The sequence below is a fragment of the Thermobia domestica genome, chromosome 6, assembly GCF_964235325.1.
Source record: "Thermobia domestica chromosome 6, izTheDome1.hap1.1, whole genome shotgun sequence".
NCBI classification, from domain to species: Eukaryota; Metazoa; Arthropoda; class Insecta; order Zygentoma; family Lepismatidae; genus Thermobia; species Thermobia domestica.
The window spans coordinates 155767873-155786709 of record NC_137459.1 but is presented as its reverse complement, the minus strand read 5'-3'; the positions used below and the strand labels follow the sequence as shown (position 1 = coordinate 155786709).

Sequence of the window (18837 nt, the reverse complement as noted above, 5' to 3'; positions counted from 1 at the left end):
GAGCCTGTGTAGATAAGTGGGTGCCGTGTGTGACTGTCGTTCTAAGGATTCTGTGTTCGAGTCTGAGCCTAGACTGTTACATTTTTTTTTCAAGGAATTAAAAATTATAAATGATGTTCGCGTTTGATACTGAAAGAGATTTATCCTATGAAGGGAGAAAAACCAAGACAATACAGGAGGCAGGGGGAAAGACGGAGACTGTTTATCCTTAAGTGTTAAAATTTAATTTATTCCCATGTCTTTTGCTCTTTCCTTTCCCTCTTTTCTTCTTTTTTCAGTTTGTTTAGCTTTACATACTTTTTCGGTCTCTGCATGATGCGTATTATTCTTTTCGTTTCCTTTGCATTAATTCCTATCTCTTTGATCTTAAAGTGAATGGATTTTTTGCAGATTTATCTCATGATTGTTTCTCTAAGTGATGCTCTCAGATAGTAATACTTTTTCCTCCAAATGGAGGAATATCCTGGCATGTTATGTTTTCGGGCATGTATTTGCTGTCATGTTGGTTGTCCAACTACCAGACATACAGTGAAACTATTCTGCTACTGGAAAAAGCTATCATTTCTTATGTATCCAACCTCCACTTTTTACTGTCGCTGACTGTACAACTTAAAGTGGCTTCTCTTTCTGCAAAATTGAACATTTAAAGGCAAAAGCATTCTATACGTACTTCCATCTAGGTACAACTTCTATAAAAATAATTCATTATTCTAGCAACAAGTTAAAAAAGAAAGAAAAAAATGAAATAACCGTGATCACAAATGTGAGCAATATGTTAAGTTATTGTAACACCCTTTCTTACTCCTCGATTGTTTAGTCATTGAAGCAAAAATTTATATTGGCGAGTAAATTTTGCATTATGGTTTCTTTAACCATTTTCCCCCTCATATTTTAAGTTACATCTGCCGCTGTAAGCACTGCTACTTGCTTGCACCTTCCACGAAAGTACTTCAGTACACGTTTAACTTGGTGCCAACTCTTTAATTTGCAGCGCTGCTCACAAAATACCTACGTTTGAAAAGATATATCACGTCTCAATTCTATCTGTGAATTAACAACGATATGTTATTCGGTTCATCGACATTCACATTCCAACATATCTGTCATCAGTCACTTAGCTCATCCCTTAAGTACACGCATAAAAGAGATCCTTATTTTCATGCTCGTTCACACGAATATTCAGTTTATTTCATATTACGGGATTCCATGGAACGCTCCTTTGTAAAAAATCCTCCAGGTTTTGATTCCGCTGACAGCGTTCAACTTTAGGCTGGATTTTGAGCTCTCTTGGCGATAAGCGGTTATAGTTTTCCATCGGAGATACGTGTTCAACTTTGGGCATATTGACGGCAACCATGAACCATTATGTTGGCAACTATGAGACTTTAGTCCGCAATTATGAACGAAAAGTCAGCAACTATGAGCGTTTTGACGGCAAGTGTGAGGATTTTGACGGCTAGTGTGAACCATCTGACGGCAACTGTGAGCACTATGTACGCAATTACGAACGAATTGTCGGCAACTATGAGCATTTTGACGGAAACCGTGAGCTTTTTTTTTCTTTTGCGATGATTCCTTCCACCTACTTCGATGAAAAATGTTTCCGTACATTCTCGGTAGAGATTTCCCTTCTCTAGTTTCACTGGTTTTCTTTCGGTAGTAAAAAAAAAGAGAGAGAAAAAAAAAAAGATTTCAAATTCTCATCTACTCTCACCGGCGGTGTTCGCAGGTCTTGACGTTAAGCGTGGGCTCTGTTTGCCGTCAAATTTTCAACTTTCTACAACAATTTAGAGTCTCTTTTCATTTAGAAAAGTGGAGATACTATAATAGTATCCTTATAATAGTACTCGAATACACAATATCCAGGTACAACTCGTGTAGAAATTGCACTTTTCTGGTTGGAAAAGTTTACTTAAAATAATGCAAACACGTAATTTGAAGATAGCCATGACCACAAATGTGAGTGAAAACTATAAGTTGTCACTTTTTTTCTTACTCTGTTATTGCTCGCGTATTGACACAGAATAGTATATTGTAAAATAAAATTTAAGTTGATTGTCTTTTTATCGGTATTTTTAAAATTACTTTTCCCCCATAATATCCACACATCTTCGCGCAGCGAAACCTATCTTAGGCGGCAGAATTTCAACCCTTCGGTAAAAGTTAAACTGAATATTCTTTCATAGAAATTTTGTATATTTATTGAGATTCCTTGTACGTTGTCCTATGCACTGTATTTCGATACGTTTCTTGTACAGCTTGTAAGGTTTTCTTCTCATTCTGAAAAAAAAAACGGGTTTTTGTGATCTCATGTCACCGTTCCTCGCTGCGGTCGCAGCTCCTCACGGTCAGCGTGTCCTTTTTCTGCCGTCAAAATTTTAACCCTCTGGAACATTTTAAGGTCTCTCTTATTTTAGAAAAATGAGAATACAATACTTCTTTTTACGTACTCCCGGGTAAAGTGTCCTGGTTCACACACTGTACAAATTGCACCATTCTGGTTTGAATAGTATCCTTAAGATAGTGAAAAAACTTAGTTTGGAATAAAAATTACCACAAGGGTGAGCGAAATGTAAAATTTCTCCGCACGTTACAAGTCTGCAAAACCATCCATTTAAATTACATGGGAAATTTCTTCATCCCCACTTTGCACCAACTAAAAATTAAAAAAAAAAAAAAAATATTCACTTTTGGAAATTCTCCTGAGAGTTACTCCCGAAAAGCTACAGTTACGTCAAACTTAGCCACTATAACTCTACAACAAGTGTCCCATAATTTTGGGGATGAAAGGTGCAGTATAAATAAAACCTTCCTTGCTTTTCTTATAAATTATGACGGCATGTATGAGAATTTTGACGGCAAGTGTGAGTATTTTGACGGCTAGTTTGAACCTTCTCGCGGCAACTGTGAGCTCTATGTCCACAATTATAAACGAATTGTGGGCAACTATGAGCATTTTGATGGCAAGTGTGATCATTTTGACGGCTTGTGTGAGGATCCTCACGGCAACTTTGAGCATTTTCATCCGATGATTCCTTCCACCTACCTCGATGAAAAAGGTTTCCGTACATTCTCGGTAGAGATTTCTCTTCTCTAGTTTCACTGGTTTTCTTTCTGTTGAGAACAAAAAAGAAAAAAGGAAAGAAAAAAAGGAAAGAAAAGAAGAAAAGTGATATCAAATTATGTACTCTCAGGGGCGGTGTTGACGTTAAGCGTGGGCTCTGTTGGCCGTCAAATTTTCAACTTTCTACAACAATTTAGAGTATCTTTTCTTTTAGAAAAGTGCAGATACAATAATCCTTATACGTACTCGAACGCACAATATCCAGGTACACTTTCTTGTAGAAATTGCACTTCTCAGTTTTGAATAGTTTCCGAAAGCCTACAATCATGCTAAACTTCATCATCCTAATCCTGCCACAAGTAACTGAACATTTTGGCGTGCAGAAGACCTTCCATATAAATGACATTAGAAAGACTTTTCAATTCCCCATAAAACCACTCTAAAGTTGAAAATTTTTACTTTGTACTGATTTACTTAGATAACGCTAATGAAAACGTACAAGAATACCGAATTTCTCGTTTGTGTTCCAATTACAAGTAACTAAACTTTGAGATTACAAGTCCAAATAAAGGCCCAATTAAATAACATGGGGAATTTCTTCATTTCCTCTTCAGCCCTCTTACAAATTAAAAATATTCACTTATGGCAATCTTCCTGACGGTTAGTCCCGACAATCTACAATCATGTCGAAATCAGTCATTGTAGCCCTACAGGAAATGCCCAATAATTTTAGGATGTCAAAGGTGATTCATAGAAATAACATGGGAATTTTTTTTGAGTTCCGCATAAAACCACTCTAAACTTGGAAATATATACATTTACTTACCCAACTAGGTAAGACTTACGAAAACGTACAAGCACACCGAATTTCAAAGTTTTATTCCAAGTACCTAAATTTTCAGATTATAGTTACGCAAAACCGTCCATTTAAATAACATGGGAAATATCTTCATCGCCCCTTGAGATCAACTAAACATTCAAAATATTTACCTTAGGAAATTTTCCTGTGACTTACTCCCGAAATGCTACAGTTTCGTCAAATATGGCCATTATAACTCTACAGGAAGTGCCTCATAATTTGCGGGTGTGAAAAGTGTCGTATACTTAGAGACTTCGTTGCTTTTTTTCTTAGCACATTTAGTAATTTTATAAATTTTGAGGACATGTATAAGAATTTTGACGGCAATTTTGAGCAGTTTGACGGCTAGTGTTGCAGCGATAAAATATAATTCGCTGTAGCCTTGGTTCCTTATTTTCTTATAATAAATACGAGCCACATTAAAATAACGTTCTTTCCATTACGTGGTTTGTTTCCATTTTATTATATATATATATATATATATATATATATATATATATATATATATATATACTATTTATCTGGTTGCCTATTATCTTTTTTGTATCTTTTTTGTAGATTTGATAATTGTATATTTTTAACTAACTTCTTCGAAATTAACCTGGGTTAGTACATATAAAGAAATACTCATTGGCCAAAAATGTAAAAATATACAACATACCGTTGGTGTGTGAATCATCTGACGGCAACTGTGAGCCCTAGGTCGACAATTATGAACGAATAGTCGGCAACTATGAGCACTTTATTGGTAAATTAGAGCATTGTGACGGCTTTTGTGAGGAATCTGACGGAAACGGTGAGCCTTTTCAAAGCAACCATGAACCATTTAACTTACACTATCAGCCGTATATTTGATATTATGAATGAAAAGTCGGCAACTATGAGCCTTGTGACAGCGAGTGTTAGCAAGTTCAGGGGTAGTGTGAAAATTGTCAAGGCAACGGAGAGTATTCGGAAGGTAAACATAAACCAGTATGTCGGCAACTTTGATCCCAATGTCCGCAATTATGAACGAAAAGTCGGCAAGAGTGAGCGTTTTGACGGCAAGGGTGAGCACTCTGAAAGTACGTGTGAACATTCTGAAGCCAACAGGGAGTATTTTGAAGATAAACACGAAAAATTATGTTTTCAATTGTGAGCCCTATATTCACAATTATATTATTTCACTGGATTTATTTCACTGGATCAGAAGTCTGAATGTGCTTTTGTTGGCAACCTTAGGGCCAGTTCTAACGGGAGCCAGGCCCCACGAGAGTAGGCGTACTCCGGTGGAGAAGGACTCTTTAAAATTTGCTGTGTCGGGTGAACGGCTATATTTGAACGGAAGCCACAGTCATCCGTAGGACACGAGTAGACTTATTTTACTGGAGCAGAAGTCTAAATGTGCTTTTGTGGGAAACCTTACGGCCAGTTGTAACGGGACGCAGACACCACGAGAGTAGGCTTACTCCGGTGGAGAAGGAGTCTTTAAAATTTCCTGTGTCGGGTGACCGGCTATGAAACTTCTCAGAGGGCTTGTTTCCTTGTTTCCACAGCATTTCCGCGCCTGTACGTTGCGCAAGGTTGCATGCTATGCTTGAAGAACTGTCGTCTCTTTAAGGACATGAGTAGACTAATTCCATTGAGGCAGGAGTCTAATATGCTTCTGTGCACAGCCATACGGCCAGTCCTAACGAGAGCAAGGCTCGCAAAACTAGGCTTTATTTCAATGGACCAGACGTCTTTAATTTTGCCCTGTCGGGATTGCCAGTTCAAAAGGGAGCAGTTTCTGCACGCCACAAACCGCTGACGAGATCTCTCTCGTGTCAATGTGATTCCCTAGCCTGGGCCGGCGCAAGGCTGGCTGGCGAACAAGGTAATTGGGCCTCTGAGTGTTGCATTTCGGAGTTTCCTTAATTCCGGGAGGAGTCACAAAGAAGAGTCCAGAGAGTTTCTCGTGTCAATGCAATTCTCTAGTCTGGGCCGACGCAAGGCTAGCTGTCGAACAAGGTAATTGGGCCTCTGAGTCTTTATTCCCAGTTTCCTTAGTTCCCGGGTTAGGTTCACCTGTTAAATCGGAGAAGTCCGATTTAAGTGTAAAGATAATGCCAGAGTGAAGGGAGCCAAATTTCACTTGAAGGAGCAAGAGCCAGTGTGGTTAAGACGAGGGTCGTTTTGTACTCTTAAGGAGGGATGCCGATTGACTTTGAACGTGCTGGCCTCGCTTAAGAGTTTGGGCCAGTTGACGGGAGCTTACTTGTCCTTCTTGAGAATGAGGCCAGATAGCATGTCCTTTCTAGCTTACAAAGGCTTATGCGGAGCATTGTTATTCGTAAGTGACTTTCTATTCTCCATGTGGCTTTTAAGTACCGATTTTCCTTAAGTTAAGGACGATATAGACTCATCGCCAGTTTGAGCGTGTACCACTTGTCGAAGAGAAGCCACTGTTATCCAAGGACACTAGTAGACTTATATTTCACTGGAGTAGGAGTGTAAATGTGCTTTTCTGGGCAACCTTACGGCCAGTTCTAACTGGAGCCAGACCCCACAAAGGTAGGCTCATTCCGGTGGAACAGAAGTCTAAAATACTTGGTCGGGTGTAGTTTTAGTATCCTTTGTTAGAACGCTGAGTTTGTTGTGTCCATCACTTTCCGGCTTTTTGGTCTGTCAATTCCCTGGTTGATCCTGCCAGTATTCATATGCTTGTCTCAAAGATTAAGCCATGCATTTTCCAGTACAAGCCAAAACAAGGTGAAAACGCGAATGGCTCATTAAATCCGTCATGGTTCCTTAGATCGTTCCCATCCTACTTGGATAACTGTGGTAATTCTAGAACTAATACATGCAACTAGAATCCCGCCCAGCAATGGAAGGGATGCTTTCATTAGATTAAAACCAATCGGTCGGCTCGTCCGTCCGAAACCTTGGTGACTCTGAATAACTTTGGGCTGATCGCACGGTCTCTGTACCGGCGACGCATCTTTCAAATCTCTGCCTTATCAACTGTCGATGGTAGGTTCTGCGCCTACCATGGTTGCTACGGGTAACGGGGAATCTGTGTTCAATTCCGGAGAGGGAGCCTAAAAAAAGGCTACCACATCCAAGGAAGGCAGCAGGCGCGCGAATTACCCACTCCCGGCACAGGGAGGTAGTGACGAAAAATAACGATACGGGACTCATCCGAGGCCCCGTAATCGGAATGAATACACTTTAAATCCTTTAATGAGAATCTATCGGAGGGCAAGTCTGGTGCCAGCCGCCGCGGTAATTCCAGCTCCGATAGCGTATATTAAAGTTGTTGCGGTTAAAAGCTCGTAGTTGGATCTGGGTCTCGGACGATCGGTTCGCCGCCCGGCGTTTAACTGATTCTCAGGAATAGTTGAACAAAGATTAAGTAGAGTAATTAATATCCATCAAAGTCAGAAAGGTTTCATAAAAGAAAATAATACGTTGGTTAACTGATTTTCATTTGATACCCTACTTAAGCTAGGAAAGAAATATAAGAGTTGTTATGGGCTACTGATAGACATCCATAAAGCATTCGACACCCTACCACACATTGCTATAATTAGTGCTTTAAAAAAATAGAGGCCTTCCGTTAAATTATATTCAATTAATTGAAGAATATTATAGGGACAATGTAACACAATAAAGTGGCACCGATGTGGCTCTAAAAGTGCTGAGAGGGGTTAGACAGGGAGATGCATTGAGTCCCTTACTATTTAATGTAGTAATGGATACAATCATTAGATCATCATATTCGACGGATTTCGGTTACGAATTATATGGTAGTAAAGCTCCTGTATTTGCATATGCCGATGATATGGTCTTAATAACTAATGAACATAAAAATCTTCAAACATTATTAGAAAACTTTAATGTTCTGCTCAAGAAAACTGGCATGGAAATTTTAATTAGTAAATGTATCTGTTTTGGTATTGAACCTAAGAGACGTGCCTTGTTATGCCCCCCTTTCACCTTACTTCATCTACTTCAACTCTTTTAATTGTTTGATTTTCCGAAGAGTTTAGATATTTAAACTGCAAATATACTATTAAATCAGGTATTGAATACAAATTTCATTTGGATTGCTTAGAAAACCTATTAAAGGAATTGACGGAAGGGCACCACCAGGAGTGGGGCCTGCGGCTTAATTTGACTCAACACGGGAAACCTCACCAGGCCCGGACACTGGAAGGATTGACAGATTGAGAGCTCTGTCTTGATTCAGTGGGTGATGGTGCATGGCCGTTCTTAGTTGGTGGAGCGATTTGTCTGGTTAATTCCGATAACGAACGAGACTCTAGCCTTCTAACTAGGCGTTGGAATCTTTCCTTCCAACGTTCATGTCTTCTTAGAGGGACAGGCTGCCTCTAGCAGCACGAGATTGAGCAATAACAGGTCTGTGATGCCCTTAGATGTTCTGGGCCGCACGCGCGCCACACTGAAGGAATCAACGTGTCTTCCTCGACCGAAAGGTCCGGGTAACCCGCTGAACTTCCTTCGTGCTAGGGATTGGGGCTTGCAATTATGTCCCATAAACGAGGAATTCCCAGTAAGCGCAAGTCATAAGCTTGCGTTGATTACGTCCCTGCCCTTTGTACACACCGCCCGACACTTGTTCCGTTCCTTTTGTGCATTCTTCGTTAAATCTTGTCTATCTCATGTAAGATGATTTTGTTTTCGATATATGTTCCTCGGTTGTTTTACGTATGACCACGGTCCCCAATACAACGGCTTGGGGTACAGGACCCACTCGGAGCACTTAGCGCGGGCCCTGGTCAGTTGTTTCCCACCGCCGTGTGCACCGGAACCGAAAGCGACGCTTACGCAACAAGATCGCGGACGGTCACTGTTTTCTTTTACCCGAGTTCTTTTCTCATATTTCTTAATTCTATGAGATATTAATGTGCTGTATGTTAGAATGCACGATGACCCACTACCGAAACACGAAGTTCACTCCGGCCCGACGCATCCGAAGTTCCAATCCGGTCTTTCCGGGGATGTGTCGAGCTCACTTTTACTCCCGCGCTTCCTTCCGAGGCATGCGGAATACCAGCAATCCTGGAGGAAACCTCCGGTGCGAAAGGAACGCCCCATACACACGTTCACACATTTAAACTAATTCATTCATATATCTGTTAATTTCTTATTGGTTTATGTTTGCTAGATTCCTTTCTTCATATTGTTTTTTGCTGCGTTCGGAAAATTCAGCCGTAATTCTATTCAGCACTTTAAAGTCTTTCTCTTCACTAATAATATTCTCTAATCTTCCTGTTCTTATACTGTTCCTCTCGTTCATTTGGTCTTCTAGTAGGGGACACCACATTACATAGTGTTTCGGAGTTCCAAACTCACCACAACCACAGTTCCCTTCTTTTAAGCCAAACCTTTGAAAATATTGGCCATAGGGCATATGTCCCGTGAGGAAGTGGACAAGGCCTGCTGATGGTTCAAAATGGTTCCATTTTAGTCTTTCACTTATGTTTGGGATTAATTTATGTGTTCTTTTTGCCTTCTCTGAGTTATTCCAGTCTTGTTGCCACTTTTCTAGTATTACTTGCTCTATGTCTTGTATGTTATCTATTTCTTTCCCTATTAGGTCCTGTACCCTACTTTTGTTTCCTTTTTTAAACCAATACATTGCCGCCCGTTGGATTACTAATAAATGCATTGGTTTTAACCCCAACAATACAGCTAGTGCATTGTGGGGAGTAGTACCAAATGCCCCGCTGAGTCTGATCATTATGTTTCTTTGGGGTCTTTCTATTTTCAGTTATAGTGCATTGTTTTCTAACAACCTGTGAGCCAAAACGCTAGCAGCATAATTCATAGTTGCCCCTAAAATTGAGTCGTGGTATATTTTTATTATTGTTCGTGGGAGCTTATATTTATTACTTGCTATATTTATTGGTAACTTTCTGTCCTTTATCACTAATGTAATTCATGTGATGTCCAAAATTTAGTTTATCATCTACCTGAATGCCAAGATATTTGAATTCGCTTACTCTTTTTATTTTTCTTCTCCAATTTTGATGGTTGGGTCCCTTGCCAGTTTTGTTTTGAAAATCATATATATATATTTTTTTTTTGGATAATTGTAGTTTACTTTCTGAACTCCAATCTTGGAGTATTCTTATTATTTCTTTTGAGTTTTCTTCTATTTCCCTTCTTGTGTTTGCTGATGTTATTACTGCTAGGTCATCTGCAAAGGCTATTACTCTATCTACGCATTTATTTTTGTTGAATGCTTCCAAGCATGGCTGGAATTCAATGTCCCACATCAATGGACCTAGAATAGATCCCTGTGGGCATCCTTTTTGTGTATTAACGCTTATATCTCAATTCTCTTCTTTTATTATTATTTTTCTGTCTTGAAAATAATCTTTTATTGTGTTCACTAGGTATTCTGGTATTTTTAGCTCTTTTATTCTTCGTACCAGCGAGGGGATCCACAGATTGTCGAAAGCCCCTTCTATATCTACAAACAAGGTTAATACGTACTTTTTGCGCTACTGCGATCCAAAATGTTGTCCACAAAAGCATTTAGAGCGTCCTCGGTCGATTTGCCGCTCCTGAAGCCGTATTGCAAATTATCTCCTTCAATATCCCTATATTTGTGTAATCTGGAAACTATTGTTTTTTTCATAAATTTTGGAAATATTCCGGAGGAGGCATATTAGTCTGTAGGAGCTTACATCTGTTGGGTCTCTATCTTCACTTTTCATTAATATTATTAATTTCGATTCCTTCCAAGAAAGCGGAAATTTCCTCTTCCTTAGTAGAGTATTGCATAATTTAGTTAGATAAGGTATCCATATTTCGTTCTTCTTTTTATAAATTTCATTTTTTATTCCGTCTAATCCAGGGGCTTTTCCTGATTTCAATTTGTTTATTATTTGTTCGATTTCCTCATTTGTTACTAGGTCTATTTGGTCTTCACGTTCTTTTCTGATAATTTGGTTATAGTCTTCTCTTAGTTTTCGTTGTTGATCTGTTTCTTCATTTACGTCATCTCTTGGAAAGAATTTATTTGACAGTTTAAGCATAACTTCTTCTCTTGTTTTCGTATATGAATTATCATTATTCTTTAGTGTAGTTAGCGTTCTGTTGTTAATTTTCTGCATGATTAGTTTGTAGGGAAACCCCCATTGATCCAGTTCTATATTATTTTTTAGAAATAGTTCCCAACTCTTCTTTTAGCAGCTAATAATTCCTCTGTATATTTTTGTTTCGCTAGCCTATAATTTTCTGGTCTTCTTTCTTTAAGTATAGGAATTATTGTAGATTGGTAGCTTTTTCTTTTTGCTTTTGCTATCTTCTTTAGTCTTTAGTTTTGGGGACCAAAAGTCATTATATTTTTTCTTTGTCTTGACTTCTGGAATTGATTTCTCTATAGATTTCTTTATTTTATTTTCTGTATCTGTTACCAATGTATCTAGGTCGTCGTAGTCATCAATTTGTGGTAAGCACAGGTTTTTCTCGAAAAGTTCCCAATCTATTTTTCGTATGTTATAATTCTCGCCTTTTGTTCCAAGGGTAGTATCTTCAATGTTAAATGTTATTACTTCATGATCGCTTGTTGTTACATTGTCTTGAACTGTCCAGTTCACTATTTGTTCCTCTAATTGAATAGTACTTATAGTAACATCAATGAAGGACTTTCCTCTCGGGCCTGCGAATGTTGGTTGGTTGCCTTTATTTATAACCCTTAAACCATTTTGTAGAACAAAATCTTCCAGGATTTCGCCTTTGTCATCTGTTATCGGTGAGCCCCACATACTTGATTTTGCGTTTGCATCTATTGTAATAATAAAATTAGTTCTTTGATTTTGCCAAATTATTGTTTGTATTTTCTGTATGAAATCATGTATATTGAAGCTGTATTGAAAGTAAAAATTTATCAGCCAAAAAGATTTGTTACCGAAGGTTACCTTCGTGCATACTGTCCATTCGTCACAATATTACTTCAATAGTACTTCAATGTTTTTATTCATGATTACTGTTATTGCTTTCGGATCGTTTCCCTCCTTTATTATTCTTGCTGTCGGCGGAAATGCTGTTAATTTGCTCTTGACAGTGTATGGTTCCTGTATGTTTACTATGTCTATTTCATTGATTTCAACAAATCTTCTTAATTCCATCGTGGCAATTTTTGATCTTTGGGCGTTGTTTTGCACTATTTTTAATTTTGTAAATTTATTATTTATATTTAGTATGGACCAATACCTCCTTGCCGGACTTGCTGAAGTCGAAATATATTCGTCCATGAGCATTAACGAGTTGTTTGTACACATTTTCCAAATTCCAATAAATTCCCCGTCGTTCAAATGCTTCGTCGATTAAATGTACCAACTCCCATCCGTTCGCCGGTAAGTCATAAGTTCGTAATTCCATCCTGTCTACTTCCTCCAGAACGGGATATGTTATAGATCTACCCCTCTCATGAAGATCCCTTGTTATTGCCTAAATGCCACTGTTAGTATTTGCTTATCTTCCAAGTTGGCAAGCTTATATTGTCTTTCCATTTTCTCATAAAGTGGACTCGGTTCTTTGAATATTGGAGATATTTCAGAAATATCTGTGGATGTTGTAATTTTTGAGTCTTGGATTTTCTCTTCTTTGGATGGAAATAAGTATTTCTCTTCGCCATGTGTGAACGAATTTTCCAATTTCGGTATTTCCAATTTTTCTTCCGATGTATGTTCCTTTTTTTTGTTTTTTTCTTCCTATTTTCCAATAATGTTGTAAATTCGCTCTCAATTTTTTTCGCTGTATCTGGATCTTCTGTTTGTACATATTTGTTCTTTGTTGTTATATTCTCTTTTCTCTTCCTTTCTAAGAATGCTTCCAGTCTTATTCTGTCTCTTTTTACTTTGCTCGGGGGTTTGTTTTTATTTTTATCTGTTTGTTGGATATCTTTACCCATAGTTTATTTTACTAATTATCCTCTCTCGGGCTACTCTATAGGATACACATTCTTCCGTATTTGGGGTTTGACATGTTTTGTGTCTCAGTATGCAAGGAACGCAAATGTTTTTATCTTTTCCGTCACACTCTTCACTTTTGTGTCTCAGTGCACCGCAGTATCTGCATCTTGTTTTATCTTTGTTATCACAGTATTTTGTGATGTGCCCAAACTCTTGACAGATGTAACACTTCAGCACCACTAGGAAGTCTTTAATCTTGTGTGATTCGTAATCGATATAAACCTTGTATTTATTTGTTAACCACTTTCTAATATGTGTAACTTCAATTACCAAGTGGCACTTCTTTTGGTTCTTTTTTCCTGCACGAAATCTGGCCTTAATTTGCTCTTTTACTTCCGGTAAGTTGTCTTCGAAGTTCTGTTCGATCATTGTTTCCAGAATTTCTTCATCTTTCAGATCGGATGGAACACCATATATGATCATTAGTGGATTTCTTTTTCTGTTTTCCTTAAAGTTGAAGTTACTTTTAATTTCTTCTTTCGATTTTATTCTATTTATATCTTCCTTGGTGGCCGTTTCCAGTACGACAATGTCCTTCGTGGTTCTCATTCCGGTTATTTTTAATTTTTCTTTCCTTGGATCAATGACTTCGACCAGTCTTTGTGCCGTTTGTTTGGTAGTTTCTCCCTCTTTTGGTCTAAAGATTAGTGCCGGTTTTGTCTTAGCCGATGCCTCCATAACTTTTTTATCCTTCTCTGTGATCTTCCTTCCCTGTCTCACTACTTCTGACAATGATATAGACGCTTCATCTGTTTCCATTTTGTCTAATTTTAGGTTGTCGATTTTTTTTTTGCTATTTCCCTTAGTTCCTCGTTTAGATTTGTGTTTCCCATTTTTTCTTTTAAGACGGAAATTTCTCTTAATGAGTTCATTTCCGTGTCCTTCACCATGAGACCTAGTTCCTTTACCTCTTCTTTCAGTTTTTTATTTTCCTTTTCCAGTTTGTTTTCTTTGTCTTCTGATTTCCTCAACTGTGAAGTTTTTTCTTTAAGTTCGCTCCATTTTTTGTATTTGTTTGTCTCTTCCCTGTCTTATTTCTTGTTTATCCTTCCTCAGTTCTTCTATTTCCTTTTTCTGGTCTTTTATGATCTCCTGAAGGTTCTCGATTGTGTGTTTATCCTCCGTTCTTAAACCGTTGTGTCCGCTCATAATTTCCATTTCAATTATTAATTTTTCTTTCTGGAGATCCTCGTATCTACTCTGGAGTTCCTCATTTATTTTCTCCATTTGTTGAAGTTTCCCTTCTAAAAGTGCTCTATCTTTAACCTATACTACCATTCTTTTCTTTAGTTTGTTAAGATGACCCTTCTTAGCCTTTTTCCAATCTAGAAAGCTATCTAAGTAGCTGAGTTCGCTTTCATATTTATCAATTCTATCAAAGCCGTAGGATGTCATAGTTGTTTTTTTTTTTTTTTTTTGTAGGTTGTGTCTCTGGTGATACTTCCTCCCTTGTTCTTTTACGCGCCCCCTCTTCTTCCATTCTTGTAGGTGTCGCTTGAGCGTTGGAATGAATAACTGGTGAGTCTTCTCTTGTTTGTTTGTTTTTGTTTTCTCAACGATGGTGGTGTCCTTTGCATTGTGCCCCGTAAAAGTACGGACAACCCACAGCACACTAACGTACGGAGGGTTGGCTATACTACACTCGCGTTGATGCTTCAACTTCAGATGACTGTTGAGTCTTCACGGATTTAAGCCTTAGTAGTTTTGCAACTTGTTCTGTCAGGCTGCCACGAGGGTTATCTAAGTACCACAAATGACAAAATTAAAAATCACTCACCTCAACCATTATAGTCCAACAGATGATACGACATCAACACAGGAAATGATGATTCATGAGTTTTTACTTTTTAAAGAGTTCTTCTCTTTAAAATAATACGTGTATTGGTTTATAATGGTGATTTACACAAAATATTATTGTATTTTGCTTGTTATATTTAAAACACTTCACCAAATTTTATCCTAATTTCATTGTTGTGTTCACTAAAAACTCTCACACACAATGAACATACACACTTCACACGAAACCGGGCTCCTTTTGAGGAGCACGACGAATACACTTCTCCACGTTTATTAAGCATGTTACAACAACTTAACATATTGCTCATATTTGTGATCACGGTTATTTCATTTTTTCTTTCTTTTTTAACTTGTTGCTAGAATAATGAATTATTTTTATAGAAGGTGTACCTAAATGGAAGTACGTACAGAATGCTTTTGTTTTTAAATGTTCAATTTTGCACAAAGAGAAGCCACTTTAGGTTGTACCAGAAGGTCTAAAATTTGACGGCGAGAAGAGGCCTCGCCCACCGTCAGCTGCAGTGTACAGAGTCAGGCAACGGTATATGAGAATGCCAAATCAGGTTTATTGTTAATTGTAAAGAAACCGTAGAGACAAGAAATGTTGAAGTTGTATTCAAAACGTGACCAAACGCGGTACGTGGTACAACGTATGAGGAATTTGCATATATACAATTCTAAGAAAGAAAATTCAGTTTATCTTTTACCGGAGGGTTGAAATTTTGTCCGCGAAGACAGGCTTCGCTGTCCGCCAAGATGTGCGGGCATTGTGAGGGAAAATGAAAAGAAAAAAAAATAGTGACAAAAAGAAAAATAACATAAATTTTATTTCACCATATACTTTTCTGTTTCTATGGGCGAGCTATAATAGACTAAGAAAGTAAATAAAAAAAAAATTACATTTTGCTCACACTTGTGGTCATTTTTATTCCAAATTAAGTTTTTGCACTATTTCAAGAAAACTATTCATACCAGATTAATGCAATTCCTGCAAGACTTGAACCTACATACCTTACAGGGAAGTTCGTAAAAAAAATTGTTGTATCGCCATCTTTATATATATATATATATATATATATATATATATATATATATATATATATATATATAACTTTAAAATGTTACAGAAGGTTGAACATTTGACGGCAAAAAACAGAGGCCACGCTTACCGTCGAAAGCTGCGAACACAGCCGGCAGGTGTAGAGAAGAACACAAAATCATGTTCCTTTTCAATTGTAAAGAGACCGTAGAAGCTAGAATAGTGAAAGTTCTACACAAGACGTACTTAAACACAGTACATGCGACAACATACAAACAATTTGTATATACAAATTATTAACAGAGAAAATTTAGTTTATCTTTTACCGGAAGGTTAAAATTTAGTCGGCGAAGACAGGTTTCCATTGCCGCAATAATGTGTGGATACTGTGGTGGAAAGTGAGACGAGAAAAAATATTAATAAAAAGGAAAACAATATAAAATTTATTTAACTATATACTATTCTGCGTCAATCAGTGGACTATAAGTGAGTGAGAATGTAAATTAGAATACTATTACATTTCGCTCACCCTTGTGGTCAAGCTTGTTTCAAATTACGTTTCTACACTATTTTTGGGAAATTTTTCAAACCAGAATAGTGCAATTTGCACAGAAAGTGTATGAAAATACTGTGCATGGGAGTTGATATAAAGAATTGTAGTACCTCCAATTTTATGAAGGAAAATATACTTCAAATTGGTCCAGACGGTAGAAAATTTTACTGCAAGCACAGACCACACTGGCCGTCAAAGACTTGGAACGCTACCTGCAAGGATAGATGAGAAATTGAAATATTTTTTTTCCCACTGCGGATAGAAAAAAACAATAAGACTAGAATAGTAAAATTTCTACACGGAATGTATGCAAACACAGTATATCGGAGTAGGTTATTAGGAATTTTTATATTCAAATTTACAAAAATAATAATAAAAATCATAATAATAATAATAATAATAATAATAATAAATAAAAATAAAAATAATAATAATAATAAATAAAAATAAAAAAGTTATCACAGTTGTAGCTAAGGGTTGAAAATTTTCCGGCTAAAACGAGGTTTATTGGCCATGAAGATGTGTGGGTATGCAGCCTAAAAATAAGACAATCGTTAGAGCAGCGTGGGGGGGGGGGGAGATAAACATAGAAATAATGAAAAGAAATCACTAATATCCATTTCAGCTTCAAATAATTAACAATGATGTAGGGAGAGAGCAAACAACAACACTGTTGTTTATTCCTTCACATTCAGAATGACGGTCATCCCAGATTCTGTTTTTCCACTATCTTGACGAAAGAATTGAGTATAGATTAGTGACATTAGCATTCTACCTGTACCTAAACACTGTGCATTCGAATATGTATGATATTAGTACTCTCATATTTGCGCAGATAAGGCTCATAGTTGCCGTCAACATGCTCACAGTTGCCGTCAAAATGCTCACAGGTGCCGTCAAAATGCTCAAACTTGCCGTCACAATTTATAAGGTTTAAAAACTGCGGTAAAAAGTAAAGAAACATAATTGTTACTTAACCAGATACTATTTTGTGCCAATGGGTGAGCAATAAAAGAGTAAGAAAGTAAATTGGAAAACTTTTACATTTCGCTCACACTTGTGGTCATGGTTATTCTAATTTACGTTCTCCCACTATTTTAATGAAACTATTCAAACCAGAATAGTGCAATTTCTACATGAGGTGTACCTTGATCCCAGCATAACTGTAGGACGTAAATCTTGAAGATTTCATTTCATTTCATTTTTAATAATAATAATAATAATAATAATAATAATAATAATATAATAATAAATGTGCATAAATGTGCATAATAATATGTGCAAGAAAATTGAAATTTGGCTTAATACGGGAGGCGAACCACCCAGGCTGTTTGCCGAAATAAAACTCAGATCCCTGACGCCAGAAGCGCATATATTAACGGCTTAGCCACGAGGTGGCTGATACAGAAATAAAGCAAATTCCAATATTTTTATTTTCGCTAACGTTTGAAAAAATGAAATGAAATCTTTGAGTTTTACGCCCCACGGTTATGCCGGTTAGGCTAAAGGAGACGGTGATAATGAATAACGAATGAAATGGTGGAATGAATAAAGTGGGAGGAAACGGGAGAACCCCGAGAAAACCCACGCACACGGTGTTTGTCCACCACAAAGTTCACTTGGTGGGGGCTGGGATCGAACCCGGGACCCCAAGCACCAGAGGTGAACGCTCTACCACTGAGCCACCGCGGCCCTCGCTAACGTTTGAAATTGCTGTTATAGCAAATCACGTTTTTAACAAAACTGTGAAATTTCAACCCAAACCATGGCAAAGCACTATGTAAAGAAATAAAAAGAATATATATATTTAACCGCAGTGACACGGAATATATATAAAAATTCATCCATGGTTAGCAACAGCAAAGTATATAGGAAGGAACGACAGAAATCCGATAAAACGCGGTGTTGGCGTGTGCCACCTCGGTAGTAAAAGAAGAATTTCTTTCTGTGAACACGAATTTTTTTCAACGACATTAAATAAATAAATAATTTGATAAAAATTAAATACTTCTAAGGGAAGAACACAGCAAATGAATGAAGAGGTAGGTAAAAATTCCAAATTGAAATACAGGGCTGTGAAGTTCAAAATAAATAAACCATTATCATACTTCAAAATATGTGGTAAAAATTAAAAAGAAAACGTTTTGATAAGACATTTGTTGTACTCTCACGAGAAGATACACACATCGTCTGGAAATTGGTTGTTTTAGCTCACAGTTGTGTGCTTTCTACCGACTCAAAATTTAAAACTAAATCACCACATAAGAGTAAGCTAATGAAGTTCAACAAAAGAAAGCATACGGTAAAATGTGGCGGTGAGGGAGGGCGCAGTTACCGTCATGTAAAGTAGTCCGTGCACGCTTAAGTTTAACGGGAACCAGATGGTAAGCCATCTCGGTGATGGATGGCTTTGTTGCCGTCAAGTAAAGGAGCCCCTGCTGATAATGAGAGAAATGTACTATTTCTGGGAACGGACACATTATAAGGAGGTGTATGCCAGGTGTACTTGTCGGTGATAGTAAGACTACTGTGATATCTGTGTCACGGTGGCAGTAC

General features: G+C 37.5%; 1 pseudogene; it reads left to right on the top strand.

Annotated features, from left to right (window-relative positions):
- The first annotated feature begins 6574 nt into the window (after window positions 1–6574).
- LOC145688583 (small subunit ribosomal RNA) lies at window positions 6575–8535 on the top strand (annotated as a pseudogene).
- Window positions 8536–18837: the final 10302 nt, after the last annotated feature.